Consider the following 20,785-nt stretch of genomic DNA (forward strand, 5'->3'; position numbering starts at 1 on the left):
TGTTTGCAGTCAGGTGATGCCTTAAATACAGGCAAGAAGAGAACAGGTGATAAGGAGAGCTGGAAAAGGTGAACTGGAATCCTTACAGATGTGGTTCTAACAACTGACAAGCATACAGCAGTCTTGAATTGAAGTTCCGGTCCTGTGAATACAAGGAGGCATTAACCGCATAGGAGCCTTTATACAAACCGCTTTGTTTGGAGAATTACCAGGGATCCGGCATGTGGTATATGCAAGGTTTGAAGTGGATCAAGTGGTAACTATATAAGCTGGTTTTGGATGATACACTGGAACTTTGTACCGCAAATGTGGTGAGGCTGCTTGCTCAGTAATCAAGTTGTTTTTCCAATCAGTACGCTGGAACTGCTTCTTTGTAACAATTTCATATACAGAGCGTGTGATTCACACTAAGTGCTCTGATACTTATGGACATTTGGTAATCTGTGTCTTATTGGAATAATTGTTGCAACAATTTATCTATCACATGTTCGTTTGTAGCAAGCGGAATATTTTGACATGATTTGTTACAATATAATTGTTTATTGGAACCGTAGTTACACGGTTTTGTGCTAGATAATAGGTACAACCAGGCCTGGTTTATATATGTCACTCCTTTTTACCTACACAATGGGTTTGGGGTAATTTTGTTTTTGACATATGTAGGTTTAGCAAATAAACCACTTGTTATTTATGCAATTTGTGTGCTGCCTTGTCATTCTTTATCACAGCTTCTACTTTTAGCTGTGACTTCTCTTATATATTATTTTAATAATTATATTATGACTGCTAGCACCATATTTGTACATGTTTGTAACCAAGATAGAGTGCACACATTAACTCATTTGTAGATACTGAAGTAAAGTTAATAGAAGTAAACTACCTGTAATACGAAATACATTTATTGGGAATTTAGTGACTGATCAAATCAAAGGAATCTGGGTCATTCTAAAACTCTGATATACAGTAACTAGTCTGCAGCAAACAACCAAAAATGAATTATACATTTCGTTGAAGGAACAATATCTATACATTTAATTGCAGTAAGATTTATATAAAATTGAAACTGCACTATTTACACTATCCTGAAAAGGGATTTTCTGAATAAAGAGAATCCTTCACTATATTAACAGATATTCATTCACTCATAGTGAATATCTCAACAAAAGTGAAACAAACAATATTTAAACTTTAACTGTGAACAATATCACAAAACAAAGAAGCCTCCTAGTGTGATACAGTTGATGTAAAATGGACTAAATAAATGCCAAATAGATACTCACAAGTGGAGCAGCACCAAATTGTGCTAAATAGGGTAGACTGGGAACTTGCAGTGTCCCAGCTCACTGTCACAGCGTTAATACCGGTGTCCCCGGTGTCCTCAGTGTCCTCAGTAGATAAAATAGGCACAGACTCTCAGAAGAAGTATAAAAATCCACAATTTAATGGTATATAAAATTCAGATGTCAACCATATGACTCTGACATTAAAAATACAGAATGCAACGCGTTTCTCAGACTGCTGTCTGTTTCATCAGGCTTCTATTCACATAATGAGAGTTCTGGCTTAAATATAACAAATAACCAATCCCTATCATCTATTAGCTGACACACCTCTCAGGTGTATGGGTGCTTAATTAATCCCATTCAAGGTACTGGGGGTGTAGTCAGCCTATTTCTAAAATTTTGACATCATGTCAAACTCTGATACACAATCGTTACAAGTACATAAATACATAGCATTCAATCACAACTTTAAAAATACCTAAATGGGAGTGTCATGTCAACACAATATAATTTATGTATAACCCATCATAAATACTTCTGTTTAGATCCCAATTATATTCTTATGTTAGTCCTAAAATATCCTATTGTTGTGGACTATTGTGCATATGTCCAATCACATTTTATTGCATTTTGATTGTGAAATTCACTACCCGTCCATTGTTGCTGGAATTTAAGGGTACCAAATATCAATATAAATTAACTTGCTGTTTGGTCCCTGTTGTGTTATGTAATGATGTGAGAAAATTTCCTTACCAATGAGTTCATTAATATACTCCTTATTAAAACAAGTAATGGGCATATCCAATTTTTATGGATTTATAAGTTACAGTGTATAAATTTTAATGCTTCAGGCTATGTCCATTGTTATATATTTAAAACTTGTAACAGGATTTCATTAATCCTGTGATAACCTGTGCTTGTAAATGTAATTTTTAGTTAACAATGCATATCTTTGCAAATAAACTTTGTTTATAGCATGCTTGTCTCAATAAAAGCTGCTATGTAAATGTTATTTTGCATATTAACATTGCTATAAAATGTTTGATTAAAAACTATACCAACAGTAAGAAATACATTCTTTCAGAAAGACACTTATAACTTACTATAAATGAAAGATATCTTTTAAATCTTTCATATACAACTCCTATACATAAAGGAGTATAACCTTACATATATATCATGTTTATAAAGGATGAATATAAATCTTTCATATGCTTATCCTGCAATATTCAAATATATGTTTTAATAAAGTTCTTTTACAATATATAAGATTTATAACTATGTTTAGTGGAATTAAAACAGTAACAAATGATGTTATATGATTTTCTGTACTGAAACTAAAATGGAGGATTGTTTAACTTTGTATTAGAAAATCCTAAGATGGATGCTCATTGCAATAATTACAAGTGCGTATGTCTAAACTCTTGTATAACAGATTTTCAAGGCCACGTTGTTGACATACAAAACTGTTGATCGGAAAAGCTAGACAAGTTTTGTTGATGTTATAATGATGCTAAAAATACATATAAAAAGAAAACAATAAATGATGACGTCATCCAAATAAAAAACTATAAATACACCTTGTTGTAAACATGAGGCAGGTGACACTGACAGGATATTATAGAGCATCTCTAAGGATAAGATTTGGTTGCAAAGAAGTCATTTCGAGTGGTATGTAAACAATTGTTATTGAAAGCAAGTTTAACTGATAGTCTTTTAACTCTGTGTGTATTTTGGATTTAAATGAATTTAATTTTATATTACTTCTGTAAGCTGATTTTTCTGTATAATAAAAATTTATTTTTAAACAATTGTTATCTTCTCAAATACCATTTCTTATCATTGTACTCAGAAACTTTCTTTGTAAGAAATGAGACCTATTTCATTGGTATAATATTAAAGGTCAGTGCTTGGAATTCATATTTCAATATAACTGTGCTTTAAGACCTTATAATTGAATAAGGTGTGAACCACTACAATTGGTGGAAAAATGCTGAGGTAAAACGATTGTTAACCAAGTTACTAACTAACCGCCCAAAACAGTGGTATCCCCTGTTAACTTATGTACAAGTTAGTTTAAATAATATACCTTCTGTTATTTCTGGGAAAACACCTTATGAATTGTTATATGGTATACCTATGAATACAATGTTTAATACTGAGTACCTTTCTGCACAGGGAGATTAGAGCAATTATCTATTTTACCAAGAAAATACGTGATTGTTTTGCACAACCTGCTTTTACACCTAACCTTTTATGAGCTTGGACACCACAGGTTGGTCAGTTTGTCCAGGAAAGAGTTCAAGCAGCGAAACCTTTATGGTCAAGATGGAAACCTCCTATAAAAGTAAAACATGTCATTAACCTAAGGACTTTGGTTATAGAAGACAAACAAGGCAAAGACAGAATGTCAGCATTGATAACTTAAAACTGCTTCTAAATTTGAGTTAGAAGATGGACAAACCCCTCTGACTTACTCTCAGTGGGTGACTCTGAATGAAGCAAACCAGATAAATAATCAATTTCAAATGATGCCATTTTCTTCAAATCCAGAGACACCTTTTTTATTATGAGGTTGAAGTAGGTGATCAAATAAATGAAGTAGATTCATTTGATACACCAACATCGATTTTCATACATCTACATCACATATATACAGTAATATATGTAATGCAGATGTATGAAAATAAAATATTGCATAGAACAAATCTCCAGTAAAAAGTATTTCCAGCATGAGTTATTTAGTCTATTTTCTTCACGGAGTCTCTCTGCTCTCTCTTCCCCCTCGGCCCCTCCCTCTCCAGACCGGAGCTTGTCAGACTCAGAGAAGAGAATGATTTACATTTATAACCCTGCCGAGTGCTATGTACAGTCACACACATTAGGAATTCAATTCAGTGGTAACGTTTGAAAAAGTAAGCTTTGTTTGCATACAAAAACATAATAATAAAATCTTTTTTTCCTGTAACAGATTTATAACATAAACTGCAGGACAGGCTCTGTCTGCATAACATTGAGTGCTGCTGCTGCTGTGTTTTTCATCTGCACAAGTCACATGACTGCTGTGACCCAGTGTAACGTGCGTTCTAACATGGCACCTTACATGGGAGAATAATGCACCCGATTAGCATTCATCTTCAAATCGATTTTTTTCAACACTTTAGGGGTAAGGTGAACAAATAAACTAGACAGTAGTGATTACTTGATTTTAATTCATAATAAAACATACTTTTTAATGATTTTTATCAGGTGTTTAGTGTCCCTTTAAGGAATCAAGGACATATTTTTGTTTTTAACCTAAAGACATTGATAAGGGATTCCTACATTATGTAGGCATACCTGAGTTTTGGTGCGTGACAAAACATCACATTATTAACAAAAATTATGTAATATATTCCCTGTTTCAGAAATGTCTCGCAGAATAGCCTTACAATATCCAGTAAATGTAGTAATTGCAAGTATGAAACTATGAATGGATGTAAATATATCAGTTGATGACATACCATGTAAATATGCTAAATGTTATAAGCAAAATGTGGCAGATAAGACTTATGATGAAGCTGTTTGGGGAACAAATAATACATTTGATAATGTAACATATATTACAATAGAGAATATAATTCCAGATTATTGTAATACAGAAGAAAAAACAAATAAAAGGCAGTTAATGTCTAATGCTGAAGTTCAGGTATTGAAAGGGCATTTATTAAGTGAATGCAGTATTAAGTTGTCAGTGAATTTTCAGATATTAGATGATGAAGATTTAAAGAGAGGGGTTAATGATTTTAAGAGATGACATGGTACTCTACTGACTGCAGCTATGTCAGATTTTACAATGGTAGATGAGAGAAATGAGAGCAAATAACAATACTTAATTTTTTAACAGCTATGAGATTAATTTTGGCAAGAAGGGACACATTGATATTACACTGTTAAATGTTACAGAAATTTCTACACAATTAAGTCTAACGGTAAAACAAACAGAAATTATGCTGCGATATTTAAAAATCAATGATTTATAATATAAGTGGATTGAAGCATAGAATAACAAATAACCCAGAAGATTGGTGTATGGGAAATATATATATTATGAGATGATAATACCTTTATTATTTATTATTATCGGTTATTTGTAGAGCGCCAACAGATTCCGCAGCGCTATAATACCTGGAAATGTATACACAACAAATTGGGAGATTGTTAATTTTGGACATTTAATTAATTCTCCTGATCATATGGCATTGTTAACAAATTCAACAACCATATCAATATGTTTCACAGTATTGTGATAGCTGGGAATATATTGAAACAGAAAACTGTATTGATCTAGGATATTTAGTATGTGAAAATGTCTACAAACGAAAACCAAGTGGTGTTGATTAAACAAGACTCTGATTGTACTGTTAAAGTTACACCTGTAAAATCACCATACACTCGCATAGAACCAATTCCTAATGGGTCATATGTTGTGATTACTGTCAAAATGATTGTAATATCCCAATGTTGAAAGCTACAATGGTAACAGTTAATGAATCTGTGAGTGTTATAATACAATTTTAACACCACCTGTGACTAAGAATATACATGCTAGGTCACATTTAACAATGCAGGTACCCCATATTACATTTGCAAATTCCATACATGACAGCATTCTGGGCTCATTTACATAACATGCAAGTGAGATTAGGGCTCCTCCCATGAAAGCAATTGAGAATTTGGTTAAAAGGGCACATGCAGACCTCTTAAGAATTGACTTGCATGAAGGGGACTTTCCTACCTGGATTAGAACTTTAGGTAAATCATTGATTCAATAATGCCAGCATTGGGTAATGTTATTTCAAAAATTGGAGAAGGTTTTAGCAACAGTGGGGGAATGGTATCTTTGGAGACATACTGGGAATATGAACCTATGTATTAAAGCCATAGTATTGTGTATCATTTTATTTAGGATTTTGTCCTTTCTTCCTAGGAGAAAATCTAAGTAAAGAATATAAGCAATTATTTGTCAACCCTGTTTTCTTTGAATGAAATACCAGAAGAGAAACGGCAAGCTTATTATCATGTTATGCTATAATTCATATATGTTATATGTATATATTTTGTAAGCTATAATTTATATGCCCAATAACATCTGTAGAAGTAAAGATTTATTATTTTTATTATAAAGTATTTTTATTGTAAATATAACCAGTATAAACTTATTGGCTAGAAACATTTATAATCCTTCTTTATTTTCAATTGAAGAAAACCTGTGGATTACATAGAAACATAGGAAACAATAGATATTGACGGCAGATAAGAGGCCATAGGCCCAGCTAGTCTGCCCAACCTTACCTAACAGTATAAACTTATCTAGTTCGTAGGATAGCCCTATGCTTGTCCCATGCATTTTTAAAGTCCCCCACACGTGTTTGTTGCTACTACCGTCTTGAGGAAGTTTATTCCATAAATCAATCACTCTTTCTGTAAAGAAGGTGCTTCCTCAAATTACTCCTGAATCTACTACCCTTTAGCTTGAGCTCATGACCCCTTGTTCTTGAATTTTCCATTTTATGTAAAATACCCACAGCCTCAGTTTTACTAAACCCTTTAATGTACTTGAAAGTTGCTATCATATCACCTCTTTCCTTCTCTCCTCTTAGCTATACATATTTAGGTCATTGAGCCTATCCTGGTAAGTTTTATTTTTAGACCATGTACCTTATTTTGGTAGCCCATCCTTTCCACAGATTCAAGTTTGTTAAATATCCTTCTGAAGATATGGCCTCCAGAACTGCACACAATACTCAAGATGAGGCCTACCACTAATGATCTATAAAGTGGCATAAGAAACCTTACTATTTCTGCTGCAAATACCTCTACCAATACATCCAAGCATTCTGCTAGCCTTACTCGCTGCATTACTACATTGTTTACTAAGTTTTAAATCATCTGAAATTAATAATTCCCAAGGTCCTGGAACCTCGTCTGTAACAGTCAGTAAAGTGTCATTGAGTCTTGTAATTAACATTTGGATTTTCTTTCCCTAAATGCAATTATTTTACACTGTGCTGTGTTAAACTTTAGATCCCAGTCGTTTGTCCAATCCTCCAATTGTTGTATATCACTTCTCATTTTGTCTACCCCCCCCTGGGAGCATCCACTCTGTTGCAAATTTTTGTATCATCTGCAAAGAGACATACTTTCTCCCTGTAGCCCTTGCTGATATCGCAGATAAATATGTTAAACAAAACAGGCCCCAGAACTGACCCCTGAGGAACCACCACTAGTAAACAGCCCCCTCTGCTGAATGAACTCCATTTACTAAGACACTTTGTTTTCTGTCCTTAAGCCAGCAATTCCACCCAGTTCACAATTTTTGAATCTAGACCAAGGAGATATAGTTTGTGAATAAGTTTATTGTGTGGGACGGTGTCAAATGCTTTGCTGAAATCTAGATATGCTACATCAACTGCTCCTCCCTTGTCTAATACTTTTGTTACATAATCAAAGAAGTCAATTAGATTAGTCTGACATGATCTCCCTGAAGTAAAACCATGCTGATTTTGGTCCTCTAAATTGTTTGTCTTTATGTAAGTCATAATTCTTTCTTTTAAGAGGCTTTCCATTAATTTCCCTACTACTGAAGTTAAACTAACTGGCCTGTAGTTGCCAGATTCTTCTCTACTGCCCTTTTTATGAAGAGGTATTACATTTGCTATTCTCCAATCATCTGGGACAGCTCCTGTTAATAGTGACTGATTAAACAGATCAGTTAATGGGACAGTTAGCACTGATCGAAGTTCTTTTAAAACCCTTGGATGAATATTATCAGGACCCACTGCCTTTGTAACATTTATTTTTGATAATGCTAACAAAACCTCATCCTCTGTAAAAAGATTACTGTTAAGCTTGTTTCTATTTTGCGTAGCATCCCTTAATTTATCCCTTACAATTTATTATCAACCTTTTTATTTTATTTTTAAGTTTTTTTGCAAGCTTTTTAACTTAAAAGCTGCTTGACTTAAAAAACCTTGGATTACAAATTGTTATCAGCGTCTCTGCATTAAAGCAGAATCAAGAATGAGGAATGTGCAAACTTCTTGTTTTTTGTTTCTTTTCCTCATTGTTAAAGAAAGTAATAAATTTACTCCTACGACACACATTTTTATGAGGATATTTCTCCAAGCAAGAAATACCAAGCTAACTGGACATCTATAACTCATCCACTCATGAATCATACACCAATTAACCAGTTTCTATCAAATGGGTATTTTGGAGAATTTATTTACGACGTATTCCTAACTGGCAAGTCATCTTCCAATGAGGAGGATTTAACCTTTGTTACCTTGGGATTTACAGTTATTTAACGTTACAATCTTGTAACTTATAAAATAAATACTAATATGCTTCAACAAAGCTTTATGAAGATTTTTATTTGTATGAATCCTTCATATACTTACATTGGCTGGGATCCAACTGTTTTTCTTTCTGGCGCAGGAGTAAAACGTTTCTGTTTAACTAACAGTTTGCTTCAAACTTCTCATAATGGATTACAAACAAAATCCTGATTCTCCAATCCAGAGAAAAATTTGCTTCAAGACTCCCATAACGGAATTTTCTTTCTAACTTGATGCTTCTTGGATAATTCTTATTGTACTTTTCCATGCTTAGTACAGAATACAAATTGGATCACAAATTTGCTTGCTACAACTAATTGATAATTACGACTTTATCCTATTACTAACTGATATGCAAGCTTCAGATCATAGCCCATGATCATGGATAAAATTTATGACGCAGCACCCGGATGTACACTTGTGATGCGTGAAGAGCTGAGAACGTTCTAATCTTTTCCTCAAGAATGTATTGGAGGGGCTGTAAAAGGATTTCATTAACCCTGTGATAACCTGTGCTTGTAAATGTAAATTTTAGTTAACAATTGTTATGTCTCAATTTAAAGACCTTGTTAATAAGATTCTTTAACTTGATATAAAATAAAGGTAGTGTTGCTCTATTATGATCTAAGCAGATAATAAAGATTTAAATTAACTGCATAGGCAAAGTGAGCTAATTATTATAAAATCTTATTACAGACCATAGAGAGAAGTTCAGATTGGAGTATGAATCTGAATAGGTAGATTGCAGTTCAGTATAACATATACTAATATCAGAAACCAGAGTCAAAGTTTAAAGTATTCCACTTCCTGTCTTCACGCACACACACACTCACTCTAAAATATATACAGATCCCAGTCAAAACACTCAATCCAAATAATGCAGTATAAGTAAGGCGAGTCTTTCAGTAAGGGTTTATAGCAGGCTGAGATATGATACTGAGTTTGGTAACTGGTACTGGTGTTTTAGAGATTATGAAAGTTCAAGGCAGTTCCGGTCTTTATGAAATAAGTAAGCGTATTGACAAAGGTAAGTACGACAAGCATAAATATATATTCCCAGTTGTTAACTTGTATTGTATACGATACCCAGTAACATTGAAGAGGAGCCCTGAGAGATCACAGCCGTTTGCGGTCAGAAGCTGTGTGTGTGCGGCTTAGTTCCGGGACGCGGAGAAAGAAGATCCGGCTGCGTAGTAATTTAGGTTCGATAAAGAGTTCAGAAAGAACTGTAGTTGTATCCAGAAAATCCTGTGAGTAACAAGTTAAGAACTTGTCAAGGTATGACCTGAAGGGATAGAAATAAAATACTAACATGTGTTAGCAACCAAGTCACTTCAATTTTCAGGCAAGGACTCATTGTAAAAGCAGCCTTATAAAGGGAGGAGAATGAGCTGGGAGGGGATAGCTCTTAAAGGGATATCACAACAATGCATAACTTTGCAAATAAACTTTGTTTATAGCATGCTTGTCTCAATAAAAGCTGCTATGTAAATGTTAGCTTGCATATTAACATTGCTATAAAATGTTTGATTAAAAACTATACCAACAGTAAGAAATACATTCTTTCAGAAAGACACTTATAACTTACTATAAATGAAAGATATCTTTTAAATCTTTCATATATCAAATATATGTTTTAATAAAGTTCTTTTACAATATATAAGATTTATAACTATGTTTAGTGGAATTAAAACAGTAACAAATGATGTTATATGATTTTCTGTACTGAAACTAAAATGGAGGATTGTTTAACTTTGTATTAGAAAATCCTAAGATGGATGCTCATTGCAATAATTACAAGTGCGTATGTCTAAACTCTTGTATAACAGATTTTCAAGGCCACGTTGTTGACATACAAAACTGATGATCGGAAAAGCTAGACAAGTTTTGTTGATGTTATAATGATGCTAAAAATACATATAAAAAGAAAACAATAAATGATGACGTCATCCAAATAAAAAACTATAAATACACCTTGTTGTAAACATGAGGCAGGTGACTCTGACAGGATATTATAGAGCATCTCTAAGGATAAGATTTGGTTGCAAAGAAGTCATTTTGAGTGGTATGTAAACAATTGTTATTGAAAGCATGTTTAACTGATAGTCTTTTAACTCTGTGTGTATTTTGGATTTAAATGAATTTAATTTTATATTACTTCTGTAAGCTGATTTTTCTGTATAATAAAAATTTATTTTTAAACAATGTTATCTTCTCAAATACCATTTCTTATCATTGTACTCAGAAACTTTCTTTGTAAGAAATGAGACCTATTTCATTGGTATAATATTAAAGGTCAGTGCTTGGAATTCATATTTCAATATAACTGTGCTTTAAGACCTTATAAGTGAATTAGGTGTGAACCACTACAAACTGGATATTGGTAAAGATTGACAATTTAAATACCTTGATGTTCTATGAGCGGTTTTAATAATGCCAGCTCCGGGTTGTCTCTAATAGCAAACGGAAGGGAATTCCGTATACGTCACATGTATGTACTTGTAACGATTGTGTATCAGAGTTTGACATGATGTCAAAGTTTTAGAAATAGGCTGACTACATCCCCAGTAGCCTTGACCAGGCTAAAAACAATTGCATGCGATGGAGGGGGATCTACCCTGTATATATTCATAGTGAAATCAGTGGCCCAATGGTTATTAACCCTTTGAAAATATCAGTTGCTTATTCAAAAATAAGAATTAGAGCACCTATGCCAGGGTTGGCATCAATTTCTGTGCCCAAAACACCATTGGGCCAGGCTAAAAACAATTGCATGTCATGGAGTGAGATCTACCATGTATATATTCATATATAAAGTAAAAAATAACGGCACCACTTTGATAATATTGTAATCACAGAAAAATATTGCAATGAGTTGTATCAAATATTCATACCAAAGAGCGTTACAGTGTCGCCACAAATACTTTCATAAATATATCAAATATTACTCAGTATCAATTGTAATATTTGATATATGTATATATTCATAGTGAAATCAGTGGCCCAATGGTTATTAACCCTTTGAAAATAGTTACTTATTCAAAAATGAGAATGAGAGCACCTATGCCAGGGTTGGCATACATTTCTGTGCCCGAAACAACATTGGGCCAGGCTAAAAACAAATGCATGTCATGGAGGGGGATATACCCTGTATATATTCATATTGAAATCAGTGGCCCAATGGTCATTAACCCTTTGAAAATATCAGTTACTTATTCAAAAATGAGAATTAAGAGCACCTATGCCAGGGTTGGCATCAATTTCTGTGCCCAAAACACCATTGGGCCAGGCTAAAAACAAATGCATGTCATGGAGGGGGATATACCCTGTATATATTCGTAGTGAAATCAGTGACCCAATGGTCATTAACCCTTTGAAAATATCAGTTGCTTATAGTAATATTTGTATTGGTGCCAACGTATGCCCTTTTTTTCCAGTTTGTATATCCAATTTTTGTATAAAAGGGATTCCACCTCTGTGTAACTACATTATATGAATCATATTGTTATTTAAATAAAACATATATTTTTATTTTAAAGTCAATTTATAGCAGTCAGACAAAAAATTTGAATAAGAAACCAACTTCCATGAATAAGAAACAGATTTTCACGAATAAGAAACAGCTTGAATAAGAAACCAACTTCCTTGACGTCTGATAGTGTAATAATGTATAGGGGCAGGAGCCAGGTACAGAAAGACTGCGCTGGCCATGGGGGACTTACAACCAGGGAAAGCAGCAAGCAGGCAGGGACTAGGAGGGTAGAGGCTTAGGCTGCCGGTCTGAGAGTCCCTAGTTCCTGTAATGGACTTACACACTGTGCTGCACTGACACCTGAGCTGACTGTGACACAGTCACTAAGAACTTAGAAGACTATAACTATAAGTTCTATAAGACTATAAGTGAAATTTGCGGTACTCAGGGTGACCGGGTGGGAGGAGGTGCTCTTGCTTTACCAGCTGAGTTGAAAGTTCACCCACCGGCATCCTCCTTGACTGAGTCAGCATTGGCAATAATCTAGTTCAGGAGCTGACTGTGTTGCTGTGTAGCAGTGAGCCAGGTAAGAACTAGTACAGCAGCCAGTTTTGTTTATATTTCTCACTGTGTTGTTTGGTATTTAGCAGGAGCTGCTGCACTCTCTCCCCCTGTTCCCTTCTGTTCATTGTATTGGCTGCTTGAATGACTTAGCAGGAAAGGAAGCACCTTATCTGTAGCAGTTTTGTTCTCCCCAGAACACAGCACTTACAGGTCAGCAGTGACACTGGGCTGACATACCAAAAATGCATTTTATCATTTATCCTAGTTGCAGGCACACAATGCTAAGCACAGTTGATACAATGCCTGAAACCAAATAACAGACGGCGGTAGTGTTGGGGTGTCCCTCTTTACAATTTGGAAATGTTGGGAGGTATGGTCAGGGCCGGTGCAAGGATTTTTTTCTACACAGGCGAAGGTGCATTTTGACACCCCCACCCCCAATCCCCACCACAACACCATAAAATCCCCCCCGACAATACCACCAACCTCCCTGACCTCCTCCAGACCACCCCCATGCCAAATACATTTTTATTACTGTATTAGCCACCATATACTTATATTAGCCACCATATGTGTGTATATTAGCTAAGCTGACATATATGAGTAGTAGTAAGTATTAGCTTATATATATATATATATATATATATATAGTATGTCCTGAGTCCACAAAACATTGTACAATAGAATACAAAAACAATATTAATACATAATATATGCAAAATTTAACATAGAACAGGAAGGAAATATATAATCAACCATGACAGGTGCATTCTGTTTTGAGATATGTAGAGAGGGATCTCTTAAAGGATTTTAGGCTTGGGGAAGGTTTGAAAGTGTGCGGGAGGTCGTTCCATAATTGTGGTGCTCTGTAGGAAAAGGAGGATCGAACTGCTTTCTTTTTGTATGGAGGCAGATTAAATAATGTGCTGGTACTGGAACGGAGGTTATAGGCGGTGGGAACAGCCGGGGAGAGCATTCTGCTCAGATAGGGTGGGAGCTTCCCAGAAAAGCTCTTAAACACAAGGCTGGAAAGATGGAGGGTATGTCTGGATTCCAGTGACAGACAGTTTAGTTCTTTTAGCATGTCACAGTGGTGGGTTCTGTAGTTACATTGTAGCACAAAGCAGCAGAACAAGTTATACAAATTTTATTAAGTTGAGTTTGTGGTGCAGGTGCATATACTACATCCCCATAATCAATTATTGGCATCAGCATTTGCTGTACAATACTTTCCTTTACTGTAGGGCTTAGGCAGGATTTTTTTCTGTACAGGGCACCTAGTTTTGGATAGAGTTTAGATGCAGATTTTTCTATTTGGAAGCCAAAAGATAGATTGGGGTCTAACAACATACCCAAGTATTTGAAAGAGTGGACTGTGGTCAGTGTGCAATTTGATTTTGTTTTGATGCGTAGATGGGAATTTTGTAGTTTGTGTAATTTAGATACCGTTCCAAAGATCATTGTGACAGTTTTGTCAGTGTTTATGAAGAGTTTGTTTTTTGAGATCCACTTTTCTAACTTCTGTGAACTGGTCTTGGAGCACTGCCTCAAGCTGCGGTACATCGGATTTGCTTGCATAGATTACTGTGTCGTCTGCGTACAGGTGTACAGTTGAGGATTTGCAGACATTTGGCAGATCATTTATAAATAATGTGAATAGTAGGGGGCCAAGAATGGAACCTTGGGGGACACCACACGTGACTGGGAGAGGGAGGGAGTCGCTGTCAGAAATAATGGAGACATATTGTGATCGATCCGATACATATGATCGAAACCAGGTTAGCGGACGATCACCAATACCTGAGGTTTTTAGTTTGAGCAGTAGCATGTCGTGGTCTACTGTATCAAAGGCCTTTGCAAAATCAAGGGAAATTGCTCCAGTTAGGTCTCCTTGTTCCATGCCAGTTTGGATGTCGTTACAAACTTTTAGGAGGGCAGTTGTAGTGGAGTGATTCGGGTGAAAACCTGATTGATCAGGGGTCAGATAGTTAGATTGTTGGTAATACTCACATAGTTGTGTATGGATGCATTTTTCTAAGATTTTTGACAATACTGGGAGCAATGATATAATAACCAAGGTTAACTCACCACTTTTATAGATGGGCACTACTCTTGCAGTCTTCCAAAGTTTGGGTCTGTATCCAGACACCAAGGATTCGTTAATTAAGGTTGTGACAGGTTTAGCAATTGCCGGCACACTGAGCTTCAACAGCATTGTGGGATTTGATCAGGTCCAGACTGGTTTTTCATTTTTAGATTATTAAGGTGTTTTTTAATGACATTGATGGGTACAGGTCTAAAATTGAACTTCTCTATATTGGGTCTTTGCAGATTTAGTGGGGCCTGATCCACATTTATAGTTTCAGGATGTGTGACATTTATTAGTTTGTCAATCAGGGTGGTAGAGCATCTGACAAAATAATTGTTAAAGGCATTTGCTACTTCTAAGGGAAGTTGCAGGGTTTGGTTGTCCACTTTGACAGTGGAGGGTTGGGAGTGGATTGGGGGAGTGTGTGAGTTATTTATGAATTTCCAAAACTTTCTAGGGTTTGATATGTTATTGTTCAGATTTTCACAGAAATATTGGGCCTTGGCCAATTTTGTTTGTTTAGTGCATATATTTCGCCATTGTCTATATACACAGTGATCGTTCATAGAGCCAGTATGCTTGGACTTTGATCACAATGAATCCCGAAACTGGTACATTTGAATGAGGTCAGCTGTGATCCAATTCATATGCGCTCCTTTTACTCTCACCTTACGCAGCGAGGCATGCAAATTCCAAACTTGTAGGAGTTCGAACTGAAAGAATTCAACTGGAATTAGGTTTAATCTTTGTCAGGGGAGGTTCTTAATGTCATTTAGAAATGAATGAAGATTCAATTTTTTGAAGGACCTGGTGATTTTAACCTTGGAAGAGGATTTAGTAGCCTTTATTTTGCGCACGCAGTACACTAAGCAGTGGTCACCTGCCTCCTGGATTCATTCTGGAGAAGTGGAGAGAATCCAATCAAGCAGGGTGTGGTTATGGCTTTTAATGTTTATGCGAGTTTGAGAGGAAATTAATTGCGTTAGCTTGAAAGTCTTAAACGGTGAGCAAGAACTATTGTTTTTAGGATTCAGCCAATCAATATTAAAATCTCCAAAGGCCAAAATTTCACTTTTTGGGTTTTGAGCTATGGTTTCACTAAGGAGATGGGCTATGTCAGAAAGAGAATGCACAGGGGAGCTAGGTGGGCGGTAGATTCCTGCAACAATGATTGATTTATTGCACGTGATCTCAATTGTGCCAGAAAGGAAATTGAAGGTGGCAGGAGAGCTAAATTTTTGTAAGGGGGTGCAGAGGCGTAACTAGAAACACCAGGGCCCAGGTGCAAGAATCTAAGAAGGGCCCCCCCACCACCCCTCCCCCCTCCAAAAAAGGTGAATTTAATACTTTTTTTTTACATTTAACACAGAAAAAAATGTGAATCAGATTACATGTCTGCAAAAGGAGGTACCCTGTGCCCACAGTCTGTGAGACGGTCTGACCCCCTATTACTGTATATATATAGTGACACTATTTAACCCCCCAGTACTGTATATAGTAAGTTAGTGACACAGACTGTAATCTGCCGGTGAGATGGCTGGCCTGACCCTACCTGCCCAGTACTTTATAAAGTGACCACAGCAGTCAGTGACATGGTCCACCCCCCCATACTGTATATAGTGGTACTGAATAGTGACACTGTTTACCCCCTGCCCCCCCATGCTGTAGTAACAAGGTCTGTAATTTGCTGGTTCCACAAACATACACAAACACACATACACACACATACATGCATAAATACACACACAGTCACATACATAAACACACACACATAAACACCAATGGGTAAAACAGAAATACTAACCCCTGTAGTCATGTCACACTCGCATGATATCAGTGCAGGCAGTGGTAGGTCAACATTTTTTATTTAATTTTTTTTTTATAAAAATGTATTTATTTTTTTTATTTTTTATTTTTATTATTATTATTTTTTTTGCTGGGCCCCCACCCTCAGGGGCCCAGTCACACCTGCGACCTCTGCACCCCCTGTAGTTTCGCCCCTGAGGGGGTGTACTTTATGCTCCTTGTGAGTGTGTCCTCAATAAGTCAATACAAGGTGTTTATGTGGTGTAAGGTGAAGGGATATCCGGTAAACACTGGGCTCAATCCCTTAATAAACCCTGTAAAAGATATATGACAGTGCAATAATGCTAACAAATAAACAAGTTGATAAGAAAAGTGCTCACCAATTTCTGCCAATGCGTTTCGGCCCTACTCTGGGCCTTTTTCAAGACTATAGATAGTCTTGTAAAAGGCCCAGAGTAGGGCCGAAACGCGTTGGCAGAAATTGGTGGGCACTTTTCTTATCAACTTGTTTATTTGTTAGCATTATTGCACTATGTCATATTTCTTTTACAGGTTTTATTAAGGGATTGAGCCCAGTGTTTACCGGATATCCCTTCACCTTACACCACATAAACACCTTGTATTGACTTATTGAGGACACAATCACAAGGAGGATTAATTAACAGATACAAGTTTTTTTCTAAATTGGGTTATTTTATTCACAAATTTTTCCATGTTTCACCTGCTTTTTCTTTTTCTTTTTGATCACTTATTTTGATCACTGTTTTTTGATCACTGTTACTACGATTTGATTTTTATGGATTTCTAATATTTTTTTACAACAAATTTGATTTTTTATTATTATTTTTTCTCACTGACTCTTTGGACACTTCACATTGTTCTCAGGAATTACCATTTCCCCAACCAGATGAACTATTAGCCATTATATTGTTTTTTTATTTTATTGTACCATGGATCCATGATTTTAACATAGTCTGTCATTTATTAAATTTGTGTTAACCCTGTTTAAGCAAATAGAGCCTTTTTTTCTATTATGTACTTCACAGAGTGACTTTTCATATCTATCATTTACCATATATTCATGATTCAAGGTTTTTTTTTTACTCAGCTATATTTTGTTTACTTTATTTCCTCGGCCTCTGTTAGGCGCTCCTAGGTTTTTTAACATAGCAATTACTCATATCTAAGGGCTAGCTAGGTACCCTTTTACCCAGGAGCCAGTAGGAACATTGTTTGAGCGCTGTGAGATATAACATTAGCATTACAAGGATCTAAATAAATAACTGTTATTTTCTAAAAGCTGCAAACTTGCTAACAATATAGCATTTAAAATCAGTAATGTTTAAAAGGAATAAATATTTTGGTTAAATAAGCCATCCTATTCGATTTACCGAAGTCTCTAAATTAATTAAAATTATTTTAAATGAAGGGTCAGGGTAAAGATTATTTAATTGCCATTTGATATTTAAAAGTATGGGAATTATTTTGTTTTACTTTAGCAACAGGAAACCAGTAATTAGTGTCACAAAATAACATATTGCTTGCCTTAACCCCTTAACGATCGAGGACTTGCATGGTACGTCCTAAAAAAAATCAGTTAACGACCACGTACCCTGCACGTCCTCGGTCTGGAAAGCAGCTGGAAGCGATCCTGCTCGCTTCCAGCTGCTTTCCGGTTATTGCAGTGATGCCTAGATATCGAGGCATCCTGCAATAACCTTTTATAGCCATCCGGTGCAGATAGAGCCACTCTGTGGCCCTCTCTGCACCGGACATCGGCGGCTATATCCGTTGGTGGATGGGAGCAGGTGTGGGAGGCGGGTGGCGGCCATCGATGGCCCTGGTGATATGGAGGGGGGCGGGATCGTGGGCGGGGATGGCCAGGGGCGCGCACGGACACGCGCGTGCACGGGAGGGCAGGGGCAGATGCGTGCACGGTGAGGGAGCGGGTGGGAACCGCTACACTACAGAAACATATATATTCAAAGTGTGAAAAAGTGGGGGATATAAGTGCATAAAAAACATCAGTCAGGGGGTGGGGTTGGTCTGTGGGGGAAGCTACACTACACTACACTACACTACACTACACTACAGAAAAAGCACAAAAAAAATAAAAATAAACATTTTTTTTGCCAACTGGGTACTGGCAGACAGCCCCCAATAAGGCAGAGGGGGAGGGTTAGAGAGCTGTTTTGGGGGGATCAGGGAGGTTGGGGGCTAAGAGGGATCCTACACAGTAGCATATGTAAATATGCTAAACAAAATATTTTTTTAAAAAAAACTTTTATTTTAGTACTGGCAGACTTTCTGCCAGTACTTAAGATGGCGGGTACAACTGTGGGGTGGGGGAGGGAAGGGAGCTGTTTGGGAGGGATCAGGGGGTGGGATGTGTCAGGTGGGAGGCTGATCTCTACACTAAAGCTAAAATTAACCCTGCAAGCTCCCTACAAACTACCTAATTAACCCACTTCACTGCTAGCCATAATACATGTGTGATGCACAGCAGCATTTAGTGGCCTTCTAATTACCATAAAGCAACGCCAAAGTCATATAAGTCTGCTATTTCTGAACAAAGGGGATCCCAGAGAAGCATTTACAACCATTTGTGCCATAATTGCACAAGCTGTTTGTAAATAATTTCAGTGAGAAACCTAAAATTGTGAAAAATTTAGCGTTTTTTTTAATTTGATCGTATTTGGCGGTGAAATGGTGGCATGAAATATACCAAAATGGGCCTAAATCAATACTTGGGGTTGTCTAATACACTACACTAAAGCTAAAATTAACCCTAGAAGCTCCCTACATGCTCCCTAATTAACCCCTTCACTGCTGGGCATAATACATGTGTGGTGCGCAGTGGCATTTAGCAGCCTTCTAATTACCAAAAAGCAAAGCCAAAGCCATATATGTCTGCTATTTATGAACAAAGGGGATCCCAGAGAAGCATTTACAGCCATTTATGCTATAATTGCATAAGTTGCTTGTAAATAATTTCATTGAGAAACCTAAAGTTTGTGAAAAAAATTGGGAAAAAGTGAACAATTATTTTTATTTGATCGCATTTGGCGGTGAAATGGTGGCATGAAATATACCAAACAGGGCCTAGATCAATACTTTGGGATGTCTTCTAAAAAAAAATATATACATGGCAATGGATATTCAGGGATTCCTGAAAGATATTAGTGTTCCAATGTAACTAGCACTAATTTTGAAAAAAAATTGGTTTGGAAATAGCAAAGTGCTACTTGTATTTATGGCCCTATAACTTGCAAAAAAAGCAAAGAACATGTAAACATTGGGTATTTCTAAACTCAGGACAAAATTTAGAAACTATTTAGCATGGGTGTTTTTTGGTGGTTGTAGATGTGTAACAGATTTTGGGGGTCAAATTTAGAAAAAGTGTGTTTTTTTCCATTTTTTCCTCATATTTTATACAAATTTTTATAGTAAATTATAAGATATAATGAAAATAATGGTATCTTTTGAAAGTCCATTTAATGGCGAGAAAAACGGTATATAATATGTGTGGGTACAGTAAATGAGTAAGAGGAAAATTACAGCTAAACACAAACACCGCAAAAATGTAAAAATAGCCTTGGTCCCAAACAGACAGAAAATGGAAAAGTGCTGTGGTCATTAAGGGGATATACAGACTCACTGTGTGCTAAATGTAACCTGATCTGCAGACTGAAGCTTAATCACAGCAGTGTGCTGTTACTATGTGACAGCCAGACAGCAGCACCATGCAGGAGAGTAGGGGAGAGGATGTTAAAGAGAGCCGTGTTTTTTTTGTTTTGTTTTGTTTTTTGTACCAGAAACAGAGAAGCCAACATTTGAGAGGGAGTGATTTACCTTAGAGCAGACCAAACTTTTTTTTTTGTAACTACAGATAGATACAGCTGTGTAGTTCTCCTCATCTAAGCTAGCTGGGCGCTGTCCCTGCATACTTCACTCATTCGCCTAGATTTAGAGTTCTGCGTTAGCCGTCAAAACCAGCGTTAGGGGCTCCTAACGCTGGTTTTGGCCGCCCGCTGGTATTTAGAGTCAGTCAGGAAAGGGTCTAACGCTCACTTTGCAGCCGCGACTTTTCCATACCGCAGATCCCCCTACGCCAATTGCGTAGCCTATCTTTTCAATGGGATCTTTCTAACGCCGGTATTTAGAGTCTTGGCTGAAGTGAGCGTTAGAAATC

At 36.3% G+C, this 20,785-nt stretch overlaps 1 protein-coding gene across 1 annotated transcript in view; it reads right to left on the reverse strand.

The window, feature by feature from the left end:
* The window catches only part of CNR2 (cannabinoid receptor 2), a 148,226-nt gene that overhangs the window by 110,347 nt on the left and 17,094 nt on the right, over nt 1–20,785 (reverse strand). The window contains exon 4 of the mRNA XM_053707172.1: nt 3,535–3,622. The gene's annotated coding sequence lies outside the window, so the exon portion shown is untranslated. The remainder of the gene's footprint in view (nt 1–3,534; nt 3,623–20,785) is intronic.

Source organism: Bombina bombina, chromosome 3 (assembly GCF_027579735.1).
Source record: "Bombina bombina isolate aBomBom1 chromosome 3, aBomBom1.pri, whole genome shotgun sequence".
In the NCBI taxonomy this organism is placed as follows: Eukaryota; Metazoa; Chordata; class Amphibia; order Anura; family Bombinatoridae; genus Bombina; species Bombina bombina.